This window comes from Ambystoma mexicanum, chromosome 1q (genome assembly GCF_040938575.1).
Source record: "Ambystoma mexicanum isolate Mex_15411 chromosome 1q, UKY_AmexF1_1, whole genome shotgun sequence".
Classification (NCBI taxonomy): Eukaryota; Metazoa; Chordata; class Amphibia; order Caudata; family Ambystomatidae; genus Ambystoma; species Ambystoma mexicanum.
In genome coordinates, this window is record NC_090922.1 from 1,009,086,435 (window position 1) to 1,009,108,905 (window position 22,471).

Below are 22,471 nucleotides of genomic sequence, written 5' to 3' on the forward strand. Positions count from 1 at the left end.
GGGAGAAGGAGTGAAAGAGGGAGAAAGAACAGTGAGGTTTCGGGACAACAAGCATGGGAGTAGAAAGCAAGTGAATATGAAAGATAAGATGGAGTCAGACCATGAAAGCAGATAGACAGAAAATGAAAGAGGAACCTCATTTCAAATGGTAAGATGGAAGCAGAAAGTAGTGAGGAGCTAATGGACACACGGGCAGGAGGGCAGAAAAATAGGGAAATAGAAGAGTTGTAAATGGAATGAAGATGAGGAAGTCGGGAAGCAGGGAGACCAATCAAGAGGTCGGAACAGTAATCAACCCTGCAGAAAATAAGGGCAGAAATAAGGAGTTTGGAGGCATGAAATAACAGAAAGGGACGAGCTTGACAGAGGTTAAAGAGAACAAAACTGCAGTTACGTGAAGTGAGAGAAAAATGATAGGAGAAAGAGAGAGAAGATGACATTGAATTCAGATATGGACAAGATCATTTGAGAGCGTCTGTGTAGAAATGGCAGGATAGGTTAAAAGATGAGATAAGTGAAGACAGAGGGAAAGTATAGAGTGAATATAAGTGGGCCAAGGACTGACCCATGAGGTGTATCATAACAAAGGGTGTGGGGGGAGGAGAAACTTCCAGCACAGAATAGGGATGACCGGGTAGATAAGATCCAAACCAAGAATGGACTGAGCTAGAAATGCCCAGAGAAGAAAGAGAGGAGAGTAAGTTGGGGTGATCCACAGTGTCAAAAGCTGAAGAAAAGTCAAGAAAACTAACGATGGAAGAAAGTTGCTGTGACATGCAGAGAGAAGTGAGTTTGAAATCTGTAAGAGAGCTGTTTATTAGTGGAAAAGACAAAAAACAGACTGGAGTGGGGGATAGAGAGTGTGGGTATAAGTGGGAAGATATCTGCCAGTAAACCATGTGCGTTGGAAGTTTAGATAGGAAAGGGAGTAGAAAGATAGGGCAGATGTTAGAAGAGAGAGAGGGTTTAAGAGCAGATTTTTTCAGAATGGGAATGATGGTGGCATGCTTAAAAGTGGAGGGTAAAGTACATGAGGAAAGAGAAAGGTTAGGATTAGCAAGATAGGGAGGAGTCTGAGGTCAGACAGAAGGAATGAGTGCAGATTATCCAAAGGGGAGACCATGCGGTGAGCATGAGTGAGAATGTGAGCAGTGTCAAGGTTAGAAAGAGGAGAGAAGATAAAATGAGATGGGAGGGGGAGAGTTGTGTTGGGGTGGGAATAGAAGAGGGGTTGTAAAAGCAAAACAAACAGTGGAATCCTTAGAGGTAAAATAATCAGCAAGATTAGGGGCACATAAAGCAGAAGAATGCAAGGGATCAGATGGGCAAAGAGAGAGGATGTTATTGAGGAGGAGAAAAGGATCACATGGATGATAAGGAAGAGAAAGTGTGAGCGGAGAAACATTTTTTGCGGCAAGAAGAAACGAAATGTAGGAAGAGTGGAAAGAGGAAAGCAGAACAACATCAGAGAGAAAGGGGGGCCAAAGGGATGGAAGATATTGAGTGAGCCACAGCTGTGGGGGTTCACTGGTAGGGGTGAAAGGTTGAGCAGGATAGAGAGAGTCAAAAGGTAGAGGTATGAACAGTCTGGAGAGATGTGACTGCTAAATCAGCAGCTAGCTGAGAAATGACTTAAGAGAGGGGAGAGCAAAAGTAAGAAAGGTAAATAAAGACTATTAAAAGAACAAATCGCAATGTAGAAAGGAGGAGGGATTAGGGGTAGGAGGAGGGATAGAAGAGATGAGGAAGGTAAAGGACAGATGAAAGTGATCTGACTAATAAATAGGACATAAATGGACCAGTGGGCTGCAGGGAACAGAGAAGAATATGAGATCTAGGCAAGAAACATAAGTATGTGATGGAGGGCATTCAATGGGGAAGAGCTGCTACGAGTAAAAGAGAGGACAAAGACAGAAGAGGTGTGAGTACAATCAAGGCGTAGATTCAAATTGCCTTTAATAAATAAAGGGGAAAAAGAGGGGAAAGTAAAGCATCAAGGCCAGAGAATTGTAAATTATAAGAAAGGAAATCGAGAAAGGCTTTATGAAGTTGGCTAAGTGATATTCAAAGCTAGGTTAGGATGAGAGAGAGAAAGAGAGAGAGAGAGAGACAGAGAGAGAGAGAGAGAGAGAGAGAGATAGATGGAGAGAGAGAGAGAGAGAGACAGAGAGAGAGAGAGAGATGAAGGGTACATAGCCAGGAAGAGTGAGCAAGAATGACTATACCACCACCCCTACCAGTAGGATAGGGGTATGAACGAAATTAGAGAAAGAGGAGGAAAGGGGGCAGGAACAGTGGTATCAGTTAGGGATATCCATGTTTACAAAAGGCAAATAAATTGAATATTTGTAAAGATCAAGACTGGAATGAGATTTATTGCGGATTGATTATGAGAACCAATGGGAATATTGACCCAATTACACATCATGATATCATATCACACAGTCCGGGCACATTTGTAGTTTATTTAAGCCACATCTCCTAGAATACGGAGTGTTTGAGATTCTGGAAAGACTGCAGACAGGCACTGTGTCAGAATGGATGAGTGCCACAGTGTGATAATACACTGAAAGATGAAAGAAACTCCCCAGGCCTTGTCCAAATGGAAGCCTAGGGCAGAAACCTGTGGGCCCAGCTGGCTGGGGAGAATTACCTTGAGCTTTGAGGATCCACGCTGGTTCTGCGCCTTTATGGAAAAACTAGAAGTGGGTATAAAAAGTTCCAAGGCAGTTGGATGTATGCCTTTACGAATCCTTTATCTTAATTCCCTGTATACTGGAGGGGTGGTAGAAATGAAAGGGATGACGACCTGGAAGAGATATAAATGAGGAGACTGATTTAAAATAGATATCAAATAGCCTTTTCTGTACATAATGTGCAGTATCTTTTAAACTGTAGACATTTCAATTGAAGGGGTAGTCAAAACTGAGGCTATGAATTGGTGAACAACACTCCATAGCCAGACAATGGATTCATATATTATGACTTGGGAAGGCCATAGTTATTTGAAAAGAGAAACTGGAAAATCAAACATCATTCTAGTGGTGTGAGAGGGAGCTTAGCTGAACCACTTCAATTCACTTGAAAATTATGCAATTTAAAAAGTCCATTGTAATACCTGTGATGACATTACAAAGACGGTGGATGATTCTGAATTAGAGAGACCCAAATCATCCAGGGGAATTGTGGTATAGTTCCCATCCTTTGAAAATCTTTATTGTAGGTTTCTAGGTTTTCGTAAATGAACTAATATTCTGCGTGCTCTAATATTGAAAGCACAACTTTTTAAACCCAAGTCTGTAGATTTTGATGCAAACAACCATAGCTTGTATATTATTTACACAGAAACATTATAGACCAACAGCTCCAAACATATGCAGGTGAAAACAATAGCATTGTTGAAAGCATATGAATTGTAATACATGTGCTATGTTGAGTAATCTTTTTCTGATATCAATGCATATCATTGATAATCGAGAAAATAAAGCATTTAAATAATTTGTCACTCAACTAAAGTAAAGTGATTTCAAAGGTACTTGGTTTAAAAGAATAAACAGAGTGAGAGAGAGATGAATTTGTTTGGACTAGCTGATTTTCACCGACCAATTATTTTTTGCTAACTTTGTATTTCACTTTTTTTGCTGAAAAAATAGAGATAATATTTGGGGGTACAGTATATATGGAGTGGGGTACGGTTAGTGAAGGAGGATGCAGGGGGAACCAGAACATTCGGCAAAACAAATTGGCGAAAGTGCAGGTTGGTGGAAAATAGTCAGCAATACTTCATAGAACCTTTTAAATTCCTTTTTGTAGACAAGGTGCATTTGACTGTTTGAGATTGTAGGTCACTTCCCCAGGATAAGGTTAGGGGATCATATTTGGTTTTGATTTCTGCATTCAAATAATACTTTTAACTCCAAATATATCCTGTTTCGTGTCCCACAATTGAGGGCTAGGACATGTTATTTCAAGGGTGCTGCCTTAACAGAATTAACATAATTATGAATTGTAATCAAAGAATATCCATTTAAGTTTTCCAAGTCAAGTGTGTCAGCATGATTGTGGCTGAGTTTTGTTTCTTTCTGAACATACTTGTTAAAATTGTTTATTGGTTAAAAGGATAATTCAACCTTAGCAATACATATAATCAAAGTTCATACATTTAACATTTCATTAAAAAAAACAAGGAAAATGTTTTACAACTTCTCAATACCAATCTCAGATCAGAAATCAGAAAAAATAAAATACAAAATACAAAACACATGTAATTCCTAAATTTAAACTCCCATTGCTATTTTCATAGAAACAATTGTGCAAATCACTGAATTTAAGATCTGTCTTAACATTGCTTATTATTGCACACCTTCTAGGATTAAATCCTATTCTTCCATGTTCAAACCCATAGCAAGAATAAAAACATGTAAACAATTCATAATCTAAAAGGAAGACATTATACATGTTTCAAGTTTACCCAGGCAATATTTCCCTATCCCCCAAATGCAAACCATTTAAAAAATGGACAACTGCAATAGAGATGGAAGAAGGGTATCCAATGATGCAATTAGTCCAACATGTTTCACAGGTTATAGGGTCATCTTCTAACAACAGTTTCTTAAAATGCAGTAATCTAACCTGCTTCATTGGAGGATAGGTCACAAGAAGGTGCTCCAAAGTCTCTGAACGTCATCTTTACAGAAATTACACTTTGGCTCCCCCTCTTTAATCATTTTGCATCTTAACATAATCTCCTCTTTTAGGTACAGATTCTGTCTAAATATGACAAAGTCGTACCTACCCTCAGGACAAGGAAAGATCTTATGGAAAGATGATGCTATAGGGGATTGTGTGTTAGTTCCAAGTGTCTCAAGCTCACATATCCATGAAATGTATTTGTCGACCCTTTCTTTAACCATAGCAGGATGACTTGTTAATTTGCTCTCAGTCAGCTTACTCACCCAGATCCTCATAAATAGATATACATGTGCCCAATTAGTATGGTAAAGACAATGCCCATTGAACACATTTCCCTGGGAAGACCATTCGGCCATGTCACAGACTCTTCCCTAAACCCCACTGAGCACGGTAAGTGGCCATGCTAAGTGGGCAGTCTAAGTGGGCAGTTTGCTAGAGGCATGACTTTTGACCATGCCCCAGACTCCTACCTAGATACCTAATGTGCCCACTTGGAATGGCCTGTGTACTTGATCAGTCAGTCAGGTCTTCCCCAGGGCCAGGTATTCATCCAGACTCAGGCTCCTTCCATATCCCCTATGTGGCAAAGGGCCATTGCCTGAGGCATATTTATTCAATTTCAGACTATTTTAGAAGGTGTTCCTCCGACATACCAGGCGAGAAATCTGTTCTATGCTTTTCCTCACTCTGTGCAAGGAAACCAACATCATCTCAGCTGACATCTGATTTTGATTTGGGCCTAGAGGTTGCATTGCTAATAGATCCAAAGGGATGCATTGTAATGCCGGCAGACATGCTTGTACATGGCGCTCAGGATTTCACATTACTGGCATGAATGCCAAGAAGATCAAAGAGAGGGACTTACTCTAGTGTTTACCCTGCAGATACCTTCGGGAGCGCAAATATAGGGAGTATAGTCATAGTCATCCCAGCCACAATTCATAAATCTGAAAGTATTGGACGCATTAGCACTGCATGTACAGCAGATAAGGCAAAACACATAACTTCAGAGGCAATAAAGACACATATTATAGCAAACTACATTCCCTTTTGAAAGTGGGTACACATTCACTTCACCAGTACTACATGGAGAGATTGAAAACGACATACCGTTTAGAAAGGCAGTTTTGCAAACCATTGTGTTTGGATGCAGCATTTTGCACCTCTCCATATGCCATGTTTCTACTACAGTACTTCTAGACTAGGGTTTGTGGTTATGGTAACTACGTTTGAGTTGGTGTACTGTGCACAGCTGTATTGAGTGGCCTATGACGTTTACAGATGTGCCAGTATTAAGAAGGAACATGTGGGCAACATTCAGATACATATGATGGTCACCAAATATGGATCATTTTTGTTTTTGTAATGTTTCACTCAGCAACCATAATATCTGTTCAACTAAAGTTGTTTTCTTTTTTTAATGAAACATGCTACAATGTGTGTGCTGCCACCTTTCAGGCACGTCCACAATGTTCCCGATGGGCAGGGTCTGTGGATATGCCCTATGGGGCATGCGTTTGGCCATATATCTGGCCCTTTTGACCCATCCCATGTGTATTATGGGTATGGCTGACAGAGTGACAGATTCCCGCTGTTTCTAACCACTATGATAATGTGGTTTTATTTCCCAATTCAGTAGTATTCATTTTAATGAACTTGGAGACATAAAGGGCATCATTGTGCAAAGTGTGTACTTGAACTATTGCAGAGTGCTTAAACAGTGATCTACCAGGCACTACATCATTGTGAGGAATTGCCACCTGGAAAGGGTGCAAAGTCATGGCTTTTAAAGAAATTATTATTACATAAAATGATGCAGGTAATTCCAACTCCAAAAAGGCAATCTGCTAATCAGATTCCCCTGTTTGTTATGTCCAATGCAAAAACATAGTGTACGTGTGCTCTGCTACATTAGTAGCCTGATCCGCAGTGTCTGCTCTACTTGTGGTGTAGAACAGGTTCAGAGGTCACATGATGCCCATTGGATAGCCGCAGTGACAGTCAAGTCTCTTCAATGCAGGGGCGGCATTTAAGGAATGTACTTTTGTACCAAAATTAAAATGATCATAAATTACTCATGCTGGTGGCATGGTAAACTCCAAATAATGCTATTCCGGAGTTTAGTCACAGTGCATGGCACTACTTATGATAATGGCCACAACATCCCAATTGATTGTGCACACGTGTCAGCTCTTGTGAGTGAGCTCTGCTGTGGAAAGTGATATGTACTCTGGTCAGCTGGGTGGAAACTGCCAAATTGGAACCTGAGAGACCGGGACTCTTCTCTGATCTCTTTGTGAGGGTGGGTATGAGAGACAGTCACACAGCAAACAGCTGTACTGGGACCAGGCATCAAAGGAGTACACCCATTGAAATGGAGTAGCCTCACACTGGGGTGCTGCATCTCTAAGGGGCGTTGTTCTCAGTGTGAAGTGAAGGGGAGGAATTAGAACATGTATCTTGTTTCTCCCTGTCTCTCTTTCTCTTTCCTGTCCCCTCCATTTCCTCTTGAGCAAAGCACTTTTGATGTGATGTCACAAGGGCAAATTCCACTCCTTTCAAGAGCAGGATAATTGGATCACTAAGACAGGCTAGCTTCAATCCAATCATCTGAGGACTGATGTCTTTAAAAGAAGATGCTCTCCACCCTTTAGTTGGATTTTCGCATATCTCTCTGAAATGACTCTCTGGTCTTCCTATGGGAAAGTTATTCTTTTCAAATCCCTCAGCCTGTGGTTAAGACGGACCCACTTAAGGCAGAAGGAAGATCAATCACCTACATAATCCAAGGGCATATCGGGAGTGACCTCTGCTGTCAACCAGAACCTAGCACACTGCACCCAAGATCATCACTTCGATGACCATCACCCGCTGACATGAACTGCTGGAGCATCGCTCATCAACCCGTCCCGGCGGCTAAAACCAACCCGTCCCGGCGGCTAAAACCCAAATTCAGCCTGGCCTAACTGCGAAGCGATCCTGGGACTGACCAAACATGCTGCCTCAAGAGCCTCCCTTCAACCACACAGCGACCACATTTGTCCCCTACTCGACAAATGCTTAATGCTTGGGACTACATGATCCTACATGATCCTACATGCCCGAACTGATCTTGTTCCGCTTGCATCAATGTTCAACATCAGGTCTGACTCTGTCAACCCACCAATAACTGAATCCCGGTACCTGGGAACAAGAGAGTGGTTAGGTCATGGTTGCAACGGTTTTCAACACAGCATATCCTTTTTTGAGGCTAGTAACTGGAGCTACGCTCAGAGTGCTACTTTCCTCAGTCTGTCACATCTTCTCTGTTCTTCCTTTGTGGTGGGATTTTTACAGTATGTTCTATTCGTTCTATTGCAGATGGTATGTTTAATTAAAATATACATATTTGTATAGAAACTTGATGGGACATTTGCTTTTTTTGGACTGTGTTACTTTGTTGTTTGGGGCTCTACTGGTTCGCGTTCACACCCCTATAAGTAGTATATCTTTCTTTCTGGCCACGTTACCACAGAAGGCAAAGGAGGTATATCTATTAACTGTTCCTGTTTTACCTTGATGATTGCGTTGGGATATGTTTTCTAGAAGTGTGAAGGCTGAGTTGGCAGATGTACCCCTACGCATACTTGTACTCCTGCAGAGCAGAATCCAATTTGTCACAATTATTCCTCTGCTTAAATATTTCACTCTACTAGGCCTACCGTATTTTTGTGTCCGAATTTCCATTCATTGAGTTTCTACTGCACTCAGTAGCAGAACGTTTGCTCTACACTAATTCTGAACAGTCATACTCCATCTCTTTAAATGTTCTGATCCTACAATATTTAGATGCAAAACTCTTGGATTAATCTTTTTGTTTACTAGTTGTCTCCAAAAGCGGATATATCATTGCACATGCAGCATAAGAGCATATTAATTAATCACCCGTCTTAACAATGTGAATGTTCATTTTCAACGACAATATCTTGGAACTTGTGGTGGGATTTTGGTGTCTTTTTACCCATTCTGATTAGTATCACAGAACCAAGGTGTAGTTATGAAACCATAAACCTATTCTATCAGTAATGAAAGTAGGGAAAATTGTGATTGGTTGAATTTGAGTTCCCATGAATAGACGTAGCATAGGCACCACCATGGTGTTATGTTTTGAAGGAAGAAGTGTGATGTAAGAATGTTTTACATTTTAAAAATTACTTATTATTATTATTATTAATTTGCTTGTTGCTGGAGCTAAATCCTCTGCTTCATCTATCAAAATTGGCGGATTTAACCACACGATAATTCCATCAGTGTCAAATCCAACAAACATCCCCATACAGTCCTATGGGGTGTTACCACCACTTGTAATCCCAGGGTAACTGCAGAGGACCAAGTTGTGATAACGGTAATTGAATTAACGACAAATGACCCCCACATTTGCAATGAGGCTCAATGTTTCTGAAGAAATGCAATGGATTTTTATTTTAAGGTAATGGGTTTCTTCCAAAAAGAATTTTGGACATAGACCCAACTTATTTAAAGACCAAGTACACTGCTTTGTCTTCAGTCCGACTCTTTGCCCTGAGCAACTGAATAGCTATCTACAGACGCACTTCCATCACTGATTGATAGATAATACCATTAGCATTATGAAGTAATACCCAATTGTACCACGGTGCTGGAACTGGGAGATATGCCTCCTCCAAAGTCTCGGTGAAGTCTGGCAAAGTTGATGCACTGCTTTCTGCAGTGCAGCATGAATCAAGACTTAGCTTGTCCCTGCTGGACCCCATTGGAGCTCAGCCGCTCTGTGTCTATCATCATCCTGTGAGCATGGGAGCCTCTACTCTGCTTCCTTCCCTTTGCCTGGACACCAATGTTCTTTTCTTTCTTTTTTTCTGCTGCTTGCCTTCTATGCACTATGACCGTCATTCAGCATGGGGCAACAACTTTCTGCTAAGTGTATGGTGGTGGTTTACATTCTGCTCGTCTCTCTAAATCTCTTTAGGGTCTTTCCCATTTTACTTTTCACTTAACCCTGTACAATATGGCATGACTCAGCTAATACCTGCTCGCTGTTTTTTCCATCACTCTCTGACTCATTCCCACTCTCGCAACACTGACAATCTCTTATATTCTCCTATAACTGACATTTTGCTTTCCTTTAACATTGATATTTGGAATGTTTGCTCATTGGGGAATAAAGACCACACTCTCTTGGACATGTTATTTCATCTTCACTTACCCTTGTTCCATTGGACAGAACTCTTGCTCACTCCCTTTAACACAGCAACACCAGCTGCTCTTTCCTCTACTGATTCTTTCTTCATTTCTGGTCACAGTGGGATTGGTATTGGTATTCTGTTTTCTCACATTCCTACCCCTTCTTATCTGGTTCCTCAAGTTTATCCCATTCAGATGTACGTGTATCATGGTTCTTATCTTACCCATCCTCAAGAAATCCTCCCTAGATCCTTCTTCTCTAGCCAATGTGCATCCTATTTCTCTTCTCCATTTTCTTTCCTAACTCCTTGAAGGTGTTGTCTATTCTCAGACCTCTCTTTATATAATTTTGAATGCCCGTCTCCACCCTCATCAATCAGGATTCCGCCCACTACATTCCAGGAAAACAGCACTCATTGTTGTCTTTAACTCTTCTTATAGCTTGATGTACCAAACCTTCTTCTTTTCTCTACGGCTTTCGACAAGGTGGATCACTCTTTTTTTTTGTCCTCTCTCTTAAATCTTGGCTTTCGGGGTGCTGTCTTACAATGGCTTTTTTCCCATCATTCAGCATGTACCTTCTGTGGATCCTGGCTCAATCAATCCTCGCCTACTTGTCAACTCACTTATGGGGTTCGTCAGGGCTTTGTTTTAGGGTCTTTGATCTTCCACTCATTTCTATTATTTCGTCCGTCAGAGTCTCCCACCACCTCTTTACGGATGACTCTCAAATCTTTCCCTCCTTAACTTCTTTCTCCTCAGAATTGCAGTCTAAACATTCTGTTTGCCTTCTTGCCATTCAATCTTGGATGTGGTCCCATTATCTTCACTGAAATCCCTCTAAAATGGAGGTAATGCTCTACCCTGCCACCACTTTCCCTCTTCCACTTCTCTTCCTTCAATTCTCTTTCACCTGTCTACTATTGCTCCCTCTCCTAATGCCAGGAATTCAGGTGCAATCTTTGTCTCCTCATTATCCTTTTCTTTGCGCATTACTGTCATATCTCGCTCCTGTCATTATTATATGTATATTATCCACAAATCTCACCCTTTTCTCATAATTCATGCCCCTAAGATCCATCTTCTCTGGTTGTTTTTATTCTTTTCTACTGTTCTTTTTGGCTTTCCTTTATCTAGACTTGCTCCAGTTCATTCTATCTATGACTATTCTATCCTCCTTCTCTTTGTACTCTCTCCCAGGGATTCCATTTGCCCTACTTTACTTTCTCCCTGCTGGCTTTCTCTCGACTCTCATCTACTTTCTGCTTTACAATTTCCTTTGCTTAGTCTTTAAATGTCTCCACGATCTTGCCCCTCCTTACCTGTCCTCATCCATTCATTTCTATATTCTGGTTCACTCTCTTAGATCTCAGTTTCAGTTTCTTCTCCCGGTTCCACACCCGCCATGTGTGCCCTCTAGGTTCCTGCCGTTTACACTTCTAGCCACAAAGTTGTGAAATGTCCTACCCCCTCTCTTCAGTCTAATTCTACTCTTCCTCACTTTAAAGCTTGTCTCAAGGAGCATCTTCTTTTTTCTTCATTGCCTTCCTAAACTGAATTATGCATTATCATTTATGGTACTTTTTTTGTATGCTTTGGTGTAAGGTTCTATAAAAATTTAAATAAAATACAAATGCCCTTATTGATGGGTATTTCCACATACATATTCAAATTAATAGGAGAAAGGGGGGGGGGGTTCGCTCCTGGCTATCTTGCTTATTGGGTTTGAAAGAATAGTTCTTGCGTGTTTCGACCCGAGGGACATCCCAGGACACCCACTGCGGGCTTTACAAGGCCCAACCCGAGCCACTTCAACCACAGAGCAAGCACCAGATACACCAACCAGGACCCCAGAGGGGGTGACAAGCCAGTACCAATAGCTTTGATAAAGACCCTCGGGTTGAAACACGTGTCGGCTGACAAGGGGACCAAGAACCCCCCAATGTACCATATGTATACGACAACATTAACCAACCACTTGCACAAATAAAAGCAAATCACATCACAGCCACAAACGTGTAAGAACTATTCTTTCAAACCCAATAAGTAAGATAGCCAGGAACGAACCCCCCTTTCTCCTACTCAACAAATGAGGTGTTTGGCTAAACCTCAAACAAGTTACCTGTGATCTTGCAACCTGCTCTTTTCAACCAAGAATACAGAGCCTAGCAAGGTAATTTCCATATATAGAGCCAACTACTCCTCTACCATATTCAAATTAATAGGTTTGATTTTTGTAGGGAACTGCTCGCTTAAAAACAACAATACATTGAATATGTAAAAAGAATAGACCAGTGTGTTTGAAACAGTGAAATAGCAAGTATTTCAGCCAGCAAGACAACTTTAGATCTGACAGAGAAGTGTCTTTATTGGTACCTTAAAGGCTTTCCAGTGACACGTTCCTGTCTCTCACACCCAACCCCTGTAGCAAACCGAGACGCTTTTAAAATGTCAACTGCTGCATTTTGGTTATTTATAGATTGGTATATAATTTAAAACCTAAGCTCCTTATTCCTAAATGGGAATTCCAAAACATGGAGCATGATTAAAGTGCCCCCCCCCCCGCTCCCCTGTAGAGTGCTCTTAGTGAAAGCTGCAGGCATAGCAGTAAGAAAGACATCAATTCACGCAATGACACAAGTACATTTTCCTGTGAACTGTCAAAAATGTTGTATTTTAGAACAGCCATTTGCAGGAGTTAAAAAAATACTGGAACATGCGGGCAAGTAACAGCTCACTAATGGCAACAATTGAACTTCTCCCTATGAGGTGACCGAGCGCTGCGTGATTGAAGCTGGCAATTTTAAAGTCTTCTTTCTATCTGTGTTAGAGTGTTAAAATGGAAACTGAAAAGATTTTATCGGAAAGGCTGCACAGAGAGGGTTCATTTGATGGCAAACGAGTAAAATAAAGTATTTTCAAATTAGAGATCAAACACATATCAGTTGAAACATAAGTGATGGAGTCAGCGTGTCAGGTCGACGGTATAGTAAGCGGATTCGAACATAACCAATTCCATTCAATCGAGTCCAATCCTTTTAAAATGCAAAGCATCTCACAGCCAAAACTAGAAATATGTGTATAAGTCAGTACAGTTTAATTATAGAAATAGAGACTCTTTCTTGCTCATTCAGGGGTACGCATGCAGAAGGATAACTTGTCTAAAGAATATTGTCAAGCTTTGAATGAAAGACATAACTCTAAATTCAATCATATCTCCACAAAATGTGAGGTAAGTACTAAAACAATGTTTGTTGCCTGCAATTAACCCTACAATTAAACCAGAGAAGTTCTTCCTGTTGATGTTAGTTAATGTTCCCGCTTATACAATTTCGTCATTAACTCTGTCCAATCATTGTACTGTGTGCCGTTGTCACCTTAAAGAGTTACGGTTTAAAATGATCATGATGACATTTGAAAATGAACACTTTTCATTGGACAGAGACCTTGATAATAGGTTGTAGATCTACTTATGCGGGCTTGCAGAGGGTTCAATCAGGCGATGCTCTACAAAGACAATATACCAATCAACATCAAGGAAAAAAACAATTAAATCACTTACAGGCCAGGTATTTGTGAATTAGTCATTCCACAGGTTTAATACCCACTAAACAGCATCTCTACACCCTTCATGCTCAAGGCGTTATTAATCATAAACTGTGAATCCAATCTACATATAATTGATACTGGTATTGATATTTTATTTCTATCGCGCTCGTATGCAAGCGTTTCAGAGCGCGACAAGGCAAGGGAGGGGAACATGGGAGAACAAAACAACAACCTTACTAGGCTCAGTGACATTGAGAACGTGCAAGTGCATGGGAGAAGGGGAGTGGAAAAGTGCATGGAAGGGGGCAGGCAGTGGTAGTGCAGCCAGCACCTAAAACATCTTGCAAACATCATGCTAGATACACCAATTGCGCGAGACAAAAGCAACTTAGTACCGTGGGAAAGAACTATACTCGGTATAATCCTGAAGTTCACCGTTCTGGAGTGGCCATTTATCAACAAAAAAATTAAACTATCCACATAGAAGCATCAGCTACATACCAAAAAAACAAGCCTGCGGTGCATAGGGCGGCAGCAAAGAAATATCAACAAGAAAAGCCTGAGGTGCATAGGGCGGCTGTAGCAAGCTATGAACAAAATGATCCTGGTAAACAAGTCGGAAGGCCGACGGTTAAGTGAAAAATTAAAGCTTGTTCAGGCTTAGCATATGACCCTAATTTCAGTTATGAAAATGACAACACTGTAGCTCCCGGTGCTCTGTGTCACAAATGTCATTACTGAAGCGCTCTCAAGAGGAGGAAAGAAGCACCTGGCGTGTGTTGCAGTGCTGGTAAAGTGCTGTTTCCACCTTTACAGACTTTACCTGAGCCTCTTTACAGTTTGCCATGAGCAGTCACCCAGTACATACTCATTTGATGGACGTCATTCGGAAATATAACGGTTGTCTTCAAATGATGTAATTCGGTGAAAAACAGATTATAGAAGATGGTTTTATGCCAATGTTCAAGGTGCAAGGTCAGGTATACCACTTAGTCGCTGGTGTTCCACCCGTTCCACATCAAGAACCTCTACTCCAGAAAATGTATTTAGTTGGAGAGGACGAAAGGGAGGCACGCTTAAGGTGCAGTCATTTTACAGGTGTCAAACAAGGTTTGTAAAACAATTGCAGTTTATGTTGCATGATAAATAAATGCCAAGTAACATAACATAACAATACAAATATAAGGGAACTGTCAATTTTAAGTAGTCATTGATAGAAAACCTGATGCTGGTCATAGAGGCCACTTTTGCGTACCAACAATGAATTAAGTGGCTTTACTGATGGTAGAGCAGCAGTTTGAATGGTGAAATATTGTTTTGCAGAGCCACAATAACATGCTTTGCCATATCAACGAAATTCACAGTTCTTACAACGCCCTTCAGTACCCACTTCTTTTTTGTCATGGCGAAGATAGCTTCTCAGTTGATATTCCTCAACGTAACCCCAGAACCAAAATGCCACTCAAAAAAGGCGGTCTCTGGAGCTTCCTTTATTCCTATCGCCTCACAGTCAGGTAAGAGGAGATTAACCACTTGCTGTACTTCTGTTCTCTCTGAAGTCAGTTTTTGCTTGACATGTATGCCAAAATAGAGAGGGAAATGGTGAACTTCATTAAAAAATAAGCAGGCACAACAAGAGCTATATAAATCTTAGGGATACTTTGGGAAAGCAAGATGCTGATTCTAATCAACTGGGTCAGATGGTGGTACTACCATCTTCATTCACTGTGGGACCCCGTTAAATGCATGAAAAAACCCAGGATGCCATGACATATGTCCGCCACTATGGCCGTCCTGACCTTTTTATAACATTCACCTGTAACCCCCGGTGGAAACAAATCATTGATGCACTGCTGCCTGGCCAATAGTCCCATGATTGCCACAACATTATAACCAGGGTGTTCCATTTAAAGGTTAAGAGAATGATGGCTCTTTCAAATAAAGGAAAATTGTTTGGTGATGTTTGATGTGTCATGTTATCTGTGGAGTGGCAGAAGCAAGGTCTGCCCCACGTACACATTTTGCTATGGCTAGAGCAACGCATTTCCCCTGACAATATCGATGATGTTATCTGCGCTGAAATTCCTGACCCTAATAAAGACCCTCTCCTTTACGACATTGTACATTCCAACATGATACATGGCCCCTGCAGAAGCATAAACCACAATTCACCCTACATGTTATGTTTAGCGCTTTAACCCAAAGCACTTTACAATAAAACAACAGGTACAATGGTGGGAGAAGCATATAAACAATCATGATACAAACCGGTGTAACAGTGCGTAGAACAGTTTCCTTAGATGGGGGAGACGAGGGAGGGAGAGGAGGAGGGAGTGGGGGTAGTCGGGAGAGGGATCAAATTCAGTTGTCAGATTTAGGTTCACAGTGTGAGAAGAAAGGGGGAAGTGGGAGGTGAGAAGGGGGTAGAGGGAACTGGGGAGAAGGGAGGAGAGAGAAGGAAGGAAGTCAACGGGGGGTGGAGAAGGTGGGCTTTCAATGCAGAGCGTAAGGAGGAGTAGGTGGGGATGGAGCGGATGGAGAGAGGTAGAGAGTTCCAGTGAAGGGGGGCCAAGAGCTGAAAGGAACGGAAGAAGATGAAAGAAGGCAGCTGTAGCAAAAGGTACCCACAACCTATTCTCAAGGACACTTAGACAGGAGATGATGGATGCTCACAGTATCGACAAAGGTCTCTATCTGTTGGTGGCTTCATCATTGATATCAACAGTCTGCAGTTAGACAACCGCTGAGTAGTTCCTTTTAATCCTGTGCTTTCACATACTTTTAATGCACGTATTAATGTCACGCACCACAGTTAAAATACATTTGCAAATACATGAACAAGGCAAGCAAGCAAGCATGTTTTGCTCTTGAGAATTACAAAGATGAAGCAAAGCTTTATGAAAGTGGTTGATACATTAGCAGTTCTGAGATGGTGTGGCAAATCTGGGGGTTCTCTATTCATGAGAGATACCCAACTATTTTACACTTCGCTGTTCACCTGGAAAATGGTCACTCGGTGTATTTTAACTTGTATAACTTGGTTGGGAGAGTCACCTAAACAACTCTCCTCGCTTTCTTCAAACTATGCAAAATTGATAGCTTTGCAAAGACTCTCCTGTACTCTGAAGTCATTTCTTATTTTGTGCGGAAGATTAACAAGTTCGAGGAAGGAAGCAGGGTAAGGATGTCAAATGTTGCCCTGGCGTAAAGAAGGATCATGCGCTGAGAAGGGTATACACTATACACCCTAACACAGAATGTTATCATATCCGACTGCTTCTACATGAAGTGCACGGTCCTACATCCTTCTCTGATCTGAAAACTCTCAACTGTGTCCTCCAATCCACTTACCAGTCAGCATAGCAGGTGCGTGGCTTGCTGGAGGATGACAAACATTGGGATGCTACCTTAGAGAATGCTGCTCTATGTGATTCTTCTCATAAATTGCAGGAGCTTATTTCAATAATATTGGTGTTTTGTCAACTCTCCAATCTCTAGAGTCTTTGGGAGAAGTATAAAAACAGTCTCGCTGAGGACATAGCATGGCAGATAGCAAGAGAGTTACAAGACAATTTGGCTGTATGTAATGGACGTGGTGTATAACAGGTGCATGTTAATAATCAAGGAGGTGGTATTAGCTTTGGGAGGGCAAGGGTTATCACAGTATAGTCTGTCGAATCCGTCAAGGTATGGCAGGGATTTGAGTAACACACACTATTTAAGGGAAACTAGCTATTATTTGAACTCTTTAGCACAAGAAGTCTTGGATAAAGAAGGTTTCTTGACAAAGGAGCATCTTACTGTCTGTAAGCAGGTCCTTAAGAGCATTGACACAGGATCTGGTCGAAGTTGTTCTTAGATGTTCCTGGTGGCACTGGGAAAGCCTTTCTCATTAATCTGATATCAGCAAAAGTAAGGAGTAGCGGTAAGATAGCCTTAGCTGTCGCATCATCTGACATTGCTGCAACATTATTGAAGGGGGTTAAGACAGCTCACTCTGACTTTAAGCTGCCTCTTAACCTAATACACACAGAAATTACTCTGTGAATTTCACAACAAAGCAACATGGCACAAGTGCTCTGGGATTGCAAACTCAAGACAAGAGCACTATAGCGCATAAAGGAAGTTGTGAGGCCGTCAGCAGAACCCTAAAAGACATCAGCGGAAACAATGAGGGTTATAGGAGGTGTCACCAAGCTACTAGCTGGAGACTTTCGGCAGACTTTACCTGTAGTGTCTAGAAGAACGTGAGCTGAAGAAGTAAAGGCATGCATCAAATCGTCCTATTTATTGCCAGTTATACAAAAAATGTCCCTCAAGAAGAACATGAGGGTTAATTTGCAAAATGATGTGTCTGCAGGTCAGTTCTCTGAGCTGCTTCTTAAAATTGGTAACAGAGAGTATCCCATATTGCAGAACATAATTGGTGTCCCTTCTGACCTAGGCACAGTAGTCAATTCCCTAGCACCTCCCAAACCCCAAATTTACCCTGACATAATCTAATGCAGAAATCTACAGAATGGTTATGTGAGCATGCCATTTTAATGCCAAAGAAAAGCAAGGCTGCCGTATTCAATAAGGTACTTGGTAATTCTTTCAGCTGAGTCCAAACGGTGTACAAATATGTAATCTCAGTGGTTCAAAGTCATGACGCTGTACACTACCTGGTTGAGTTCTTAAACACTTTAAATCCTCCCGGTCTTCCTGAACACAAACTTCTTTTCAAAGTGGGAGCACCAGTGATATTAATGCAAAATGTCAACCCAGCTAAGCTCTGTAATGGCACCAGATTGCAAGAGAAACCTCTCCACAAAATTGTGATAGAGGCTACGGTGCTAAACGGTTCTGGTCAAGGGGTGTCTGTGTTCATACAACGAATACCTCTTATACCTTCAGAATATCCATTTGAATTCAAAAGACTTCAGTTTCCCCTTAAAGGTTTGAATCGCCATGACCATCAACAAATCTCAGGGGTAGACTTTAAAGGTAGAGGGGAATGACCTAAGGGAACACTGCTGCTTGCATGGGCAGTTTTATGTGTCCTCTTCCAGAATAAGCTCACCTAACTCTCTGGTAATAACAGCACCTGAAGGAGTAACCACTAATGTAATTTACAAAGAAGCACTCAAATATTTTTTTGGTAGATTGCAGATGCCAAATAAGTAATTTTCATTTTTTTGTGCATCTCGTTGTCCATTTGTAATTACAACATGAAAACATTTCCGGACGCACATCAATGGAACAAATATCTTTATTTTGTAGCCAATATGTCCCGACTAATATCTGCAATAAACAAACACTCATGTGTCTTTCAAAAACAACTGTACCAAATCCCAAAATCCTTGCGAACGAAGCTGCGAGCAACAACTAGTATATAGAGTTTAGACCTCTGGTGCTCCCCACTAACCATTCCCCTCCAACCACGACCCCTGTCCTCTACTCCCCCTCACTGCGCTCTGGGGGACTGCTTGCCACCACAACTCCCCACTCCAACATACCACCCATCCTCAACTACTCCACACTGCCTCCCTTCAGCCCCATGCCCTCCAGACCCACCTCTACCTCAGCTCTACCATCCCCAAGTTGAGTCCGAGCATTCCTCATCAACACCCGCTCCTCTACAGACCTGCCTGCACTCTCAGACATACCACAGGCACCAAAGAATTCCCTCAAACACAGAATCAGCAACATCCATACCATCGCATCAATGCATGCCTCTCCCTAACTGTCATCTACATCCCTACCAACACCCCTCACCCACACGATTCCATCCTCCACCATTATCCGCAATCCAGTGAAGTCCCTCTTTAACAAATCCACCAACACTGCCAGCATGAACACCCCCCAAACACCTCAGCATTCCCAGGGAAATCTAAACCCTGGCCTCATCCCAATCTTCACCCCACCACTTGCTCGGACTCCACTCTTCTACCCCCTCCCTCATGGACCTCATTCACCATCCTGTGCCCTCGTGAGCACACCTACCTCATCTTGAGTAACAGTTGCAACCCCCTTGCACACTCTCTCTCCTTGCCCACACATCACACCAGATATTCCTCCAAAGTCCCATTCATCATGAACACTCTTTCCACAAACCCTAAGAATGCTCAAATCCTCTCCCCCATCATAACAACGCAAACAGCCAGCCTCCCACTAACAAACACTCCCTCTCTCCCTCCCCTCCTTCTTTCCCCCACCCTACCATCACCATCACTGACACCACAGCCCAGAGGGGCCAGCCAACCCCACCTTTCACCACACTCTCATGCATTCCCATCAACGCCAGAACTGTCGACAAAAATATACACAACAGTTAAGACTTCATCTCCACTGAAAATTAGGACATCCTGTTCCTCACAGAAACCTGGGTGTCTTATGACTTCTGACCCATTGCACACAAGGCATTCCCCCCTGACTACACACTCAACAGAGCAGGAGGGATTGCCATTCTCTATAAACCTCACCTAACCCTCTCACACTCCAAGATGCAAGCATGCAATGCAGATTGTGAATCGATCCTAGTGAAATTCTCATCAAGCCCTCGTCCACCCACAGTGTCTTACTCATCTACAGACACATGGCTCCAACAGGCACTTTGTTAATTCCCTCTCCCACCCTTCTAGGAGACCTCAATATATGGTTTGTTGCCCAAGACAACCCATTGACATGACCACTCCTAGACAACCTGGTAGCCCTCAACATGTTTCAGCAGGTAACAGGTGCCACCCACACAGCAGAACATACTATTGATCCAATTTTCAGCTCCACCAGCTTATCTCCATGCTCCCCCTTTGACCGCTCATATGGACGGACAATGCAGCCATCCCCTACTCACTCTTGTCACCCACCCATCCCCTATGCATACCTAACACCAGACCAACCACATGCGTCTTGCTTTGGAACAAGGTCGTGGTAACCCCAGATACGGCCCACTGCCTGCTCTCCTCCATCCCCAACCATCTACCAGTTGAAGGATTATCTTCTATCAGCTACTTTGAAACCTGTATCTCCAATACTCTCCTACCATTTATCCCCTAAAGAACAACCCCAATCAGCGAAGGCCAGTCGTCCAGGTGGTTCACCCCACTTCTCAAATCACTTAAAACACTCAACCATTCAATGGAACGCAGATGGCGGGCTCACCCATCACCCCAAAACAGAACAGCCTACGACCATCAAACTCATGTCTACAATGTTGCAATCCAGATGGCCAAAAAATCCTTTTATGAGAACAGAATCTCCTACCCCCATAATAGTAGCAAAGAACTTCACAAGATCAGTGCAGAATTCAAGGCCGCCCTTGCACCTCCCGGCCCTCACACATCTAACAATCTCTCTGTGATGCCCTTTCGGACCATTTCTACAACACAGAGCATGAAACTAGCATCACTCCCATACCCACCTCTGACCACCCGCATGAACCCTAAAAGTCATCCCACTGCCATGTCTTCTATTTCTACCATATCTCTAGACACAAATACCTCAAGCTAGTGACCAAAAGCCACTTATCTGGGTCCCCAAGAAACCCGTGCCCTCCCATTCTCCTCAAAGAATTCTTCACCTCAACCTGTGCAGACAGCATTGCAAAAGCCATCCTTAACTCCTCCCTCACGTCAGTCATCTTCCCAGCAGTATTCAAAACATCACACATCAAATCCCTCCTTAAAATACCCTCACTTGATTCCCTCATTCCCACCAACTACAGACCAATCCGTAACACCGATTTCTTAGCCAAAGTCAAAGATTGAACGGTCTACTCCCAGCTCTGCACCTTTATAGAGGCCAATCACCTTCTCAACTCACCCAGTCTGGTTCATACCCCTCCATGGAAATTAATCATCCCTAATATTTATACGAGGTGACCTCAGAAACATAGCAGACATTGAGGGTTGTGCCACACTGATACTCCTTGACCTCGGTAGTCACCAAAACTGTCAACCTCAGCATCCTCAATGACCCACTCTCTGGGCATAAAAGACACAGCACTAAGGTGGAACTATTCAATCCTCGCCAACTGATACCAAATCATCCACCTCCCTCCTTTCTCCACATCTGCCTGCCCCATCAGTTAGGAGCCTGACAAGGCACCTGCCTTTCACCTATTCTCTTCAACCTCCATATGAGCTCTCTCCTCGCACTTGTAAGTGACTTCAATCCAGCACTCCAACTAAGTCAATGCCTAGTCTGGGATGCCCAATGGAAGCCCTTATTTATATATTGTTATATCAAAGTTCTTTAAATCTGTATGATGAACCCTTATATAACGCCTCTCTGAGCCAAGAAGTAGGTTTGTTTTGCAAATTAAAAAGGTTTATTTGAAGCATTGAACAATATATATATCACACTTTTATGAATAGAACAATATCTGAATAGCACACATGTGAATATGGACAGTAATCCGTATTGGGTAATATCTCAATATCAACAATCTCTTTAATCACTTAGGAGTAGGAATAAAAAGGATAAGGTATCAGAGAATACTTGGTATGGGTTCAAGGAAATGCAAGACAGGAAAGATGCAACACAGAAATAAACTTGATATGGTTTCAATCAAAAGACAATATTATCCCTTTTTCCCCTGTTATTACTCACTCCCCCCACTATGCAATATGAAGAGGTGGAAATGAGGGCACACAGGTTTCAGAATAGAATCAATAATGCAGTTCAATCCCAGTTCCCCCAGCAAGCGTAGAGAAAACAGGTATGATTTTAAAATAGGCTAAATGCTTTTGAATGTGATTGCAATTAATGGGAATATATACCAAAATGATTTTAATTCACTAAAGGAGATTCAGGATAAGTGAGAGTTAATTTGGATTGGTACAGGTCAACACTAGCAATGATTCATGAATGATTATCAGATTGAAAAGGAATTTCAGAAGTTGAAAACAAGAAGCAGCTATTTTGACAAGTGGTGAAATGGAGCTAAATTGCAATTTGCAGTAATTTTTCCGCGTGCGTGAAACGCGATTACGGAAAAACTATAATGAATTGGAATGTGATTTTAGGTTCGTTGGAAAACCTAGGA

At 42.0% G+C, this 22,471-nt stretch overlaps 1 protein-coding gene across 3 annotated transcripts in view; it reads right to left on the reverse strand.

Annotated features, from left to right (window-relative positions):
- ST6GALNAC3 (ST6 N-acetylgalactosaminide alpha-2,6-sialyltransferase 3) overlaps positions 1-22,471 on the reverse strand; it is a 1,879,573-nt gene that overhangs the window by 781,877 nt on the left and 1,075,225 nt on the right. For all 3 annotated transcript variants that reach the window (XM_069635177.1, XM_069635164.1, XM_069635171.1), the window contains exon 3: positions 2,654-2,809. The gene's annotated coding sequence lies outside the window, so the exon portion shown is untranslated. The remainder of the gene's footprint in view (positions 1-2,653; positions 2,810-22,471) is intronic.